Raw genomic sequence first — 3332 nt, 5'->3', positions numbered from 1 at the left:
CAAAGTATTATATATGTTTTCATAAAAACTTTCTATTTAAGCATTTCAATTGCTTCCATTATACCAAAGAATAAACTTAATAATCCATAATGCAGCCTTCAAAGCCCTTTAATTGAGTTTTAATTATCTCTTCAGTGTCATCCCAGACACTCTTTTCATTGCTTTCTTCACTCTGCTTTAGAATCAGTACTTGTGTTGGTTTCTTTTCATATAATGCTTAGCTTTTCCTGTTGATAAAATGTAAACATGTTCTGTTTCCAGAGAAATGGTGTGTGGCCACCCAGATTAGTGAGATATTCAGTTATTTTCTAGTATATCACCAAAGCCATCACCTTCTACTAGTAATTTCTCTATTTCCTTTAAAACTGATATGTCTATAAGGAGATAAAAGTTGTTAGCTCTATTCTACATTGCAGGTTTAGAGCTTAGTATTTACATCTATTTCTCTAACTGGAGATTCTCTGTAGTATAATTATTCAAGGGAGACAGGGCCTGCTTTCCATGGCAAAGGAGAAATATATAAATGTTAATTTTTTCCTATTAAATTTTCCTCTCTTTTATAGGCAAACGTGATTTAGGCTCAATCAAACAAACATCTCTACTAAGATTCTGAATCTAGAGAGAATGACAATTAAAAAAGAGAGAGAGAGGTGTAGATTCCTTTGTCTAACAGTCGTGGTAATGACCGCGGGATGAGGATGATGATGGCAATTGTAATGGCAGCAGTCTTCAACTGATCATTTCCATGATATGAAATTGGTTGAGGTTGTAGCTATCCAAAACTCAAGGCTTAATCCTATTTTTAAGCCTGCATTATCAACTTTACCACAGATTATGTGAGCTATTTAGTTTACTTCCTTAAATGCATTGGTGAAAGATCTTTTTGTTGTAAAACAAGGCATAGATTAAGCCTAATACATATGGCTAACTTAATGGATTTTTACATGTTGAACAAGTAACCACCACTACTATCAATAAACAGACTTCCAGGTCATTACAGACGCTGTCCAGTTGCCCAAAATCCCACAGCTCTGATGTGACTGCTATTTAATTTAATGGCAGGTATGTCCTTGCTTCACTTTATAATTTTACAACTGGCATGCTACAGTCCATGGGGTCGCAAAGAGTAGGACACGACTGAGTGACTGAACTGAACTGGTTAATTCGTTCATGAATATATTCAGATAGTGTTGGTCCTTTAATGGACTGGAACCTGGTGGTCCGGAGTCGATGATGAGAAAGTGAAAGAAGGAAAGAGGCTAGTATTCCCTGGCTTATGCAGCCGGCTTTCACGCTCCAGGGAATCAGCCAGAAATAGAGAGAGAGAAAGAAAGAAAGACAGCCAGCCAGCCAGCCAGACATGGGGACCCAAGCTCCGATGGAGCAAAGGCGTTTTAATCAACATGGCATGGGCATATATACTGTCTTACAAGGTAGTTATTCTCAGCAAAGATGAAGATTAAAAATCCAGACTTAACAAAACACAAGGCGATCCCTATTAAAGAGAGAAGAGGGTACTTATCACCATAATGAGAAGCTAATAAAGGAAATGCCTGGCTTCCTCAGCCCCGGGAAAGATCTGCCTCTCCTCTTAATTCCTGAATATTCAGGAATTAATAAGGGCCAGAGGATTCCTGACAAGATAGTAAACTTTATCAGTCACTTTTTAACTCCAGACACAGTGATAGTTCCTAGGCAAGTGGAGATGTTAAGACATCCTATTTTCAAGGTCACAGTCTATTCAAAAACAGAATAATAGTGCAAAATAAGCAAATGCCACTTCAGTTCAGTACCTCAGAAAACATCAATAATTAAATTGTATTTATCATCAAGCAGGAGAAAATGAAGCCTTGATAGAATGTATTTAAAGACTCTTCTACTTGAAAATGTAAGCTTAATGTTTACTGATACTTTTTTTTTTCTTATGAATACATCTGCTTTAAAGGAATAGGAGGCCTTTCTGATGTTGCAAAGATCTATTTCTCATATAATTTCTTTAACTACCAGGTGCCATTTTAATCACAATTCCAAGGGTATTGTTTTGTTTTTTTTTTAATTTTATGCTGATTTGTTTTATCATCTGAAAAAGTTATCTTTATAAGTAATTTCCAAATAGCTTCTTTTGAATAAAGGGTTATACACAGAAATTAAATTTTATGTGAATAAAAAGTATCTATATGTATTTCAAAGATACCAAAAGAGGTTATGCATCAGGGATAACATTTTAAACTGGTATTCTAATAGTATCTGCAACAAAGAATAGCTGTTTCCAGTTTACCACTTAAAATTTTAACTACATTTGATGAGATTGATAATACTAACTCACATATTTGAATTTATTTTTTATACAATATTGAGCAAATATTTTCATATAAGCAATTCAGCATTAATTCACTGTTTAGGAAATTTCATGGGTTATTAAATTTGTTGCTAATTTGCAAATATAAGATAGTTTCAAAGATATACTGTTCTGTGATTTGAATACTTATATTTTAATATAGATAGTTTTTCTTCCCCCAGCTATCTGTATTTATTTAGATGATGGAGGAAAATTCACTTATCAAATGATATAAAGCAAGATTGAGTCAAAGGAGTGAGTGATTGTGTGAGCTGTTTCTAAGTTTCCTCTTTGGTGTTTCTATGATTTATCTTTTTCCCTGCAAACACACACTCAGTTCAGTTCAGTTCATTCACTCAGTTGTGTCCGACTCTTTGCGACCCCATGAATCGCAGCACACCAGGCCTCCCTGGCCATCACAAACTCCTGGAGTTTACTCAAACCTATGTCCATCATGTCAGTGATTCCATCCAGCCATCTCATCCTCTGTCGTCCCCTTCTCCTCCCGCCTTCAATTTTTTCCCAGCATCAGGGTCTTTTCCAATGAGTCAGTTCTTCACATCAGGTGGCCAAAGTATTGGAGTTTCAGCTTCAGCATCAGTCCTTCCAATGAACACCCAGGACTGATCTCCTTTAGGATGGACTGGTTGGATCTCCTTGCAGTCCAAGGGACTCTCAAGAGTCTTCTCCAACACTGCAGTTCAAAAGCATCAATTTTTCAGTGCTCAGCTTTCTTCACAGTCCAATTCTCACATCCATACATGACCACTGGAAAAACCACAGCCTTGACTAGATGGACCTTTGTTGGCAAAGTAATGTTTCTGCTTTTTAATATGCTATCTAGGTTGGTCATAACTTTCCTTCCAAGGAGTAAGCATCTTTTAATTTCATGCCTACAGTCACCATCAGCAGTGATTTTGGAGTCCAAAAAAATAAAGTCTGACACTGTTTCCACTGTCTCCCCATCTATTTCCCATGAGGCGATGGAACCAGA

The sequence above is a fragment of the Cervus canadensis genome, chromosome 9 (genome assembly GCF_019320065.1).
Source record: "Cervus canadensis isolate Bull #8, Minnesota chromosome 9, ASM1932006v1, whole genome shotgun sequence".
NCBI classification, from domain to species: Eukaryota; Metazoa; Chordata; class Mammalia; order Artiodactyla; family Cervidae; genus Cervus; species Cervus canadensis.
The sequence above is the reverse complement of the archived record's forward strand: the minus strand, read 5'-3'. Positions refer to the sequence as shown.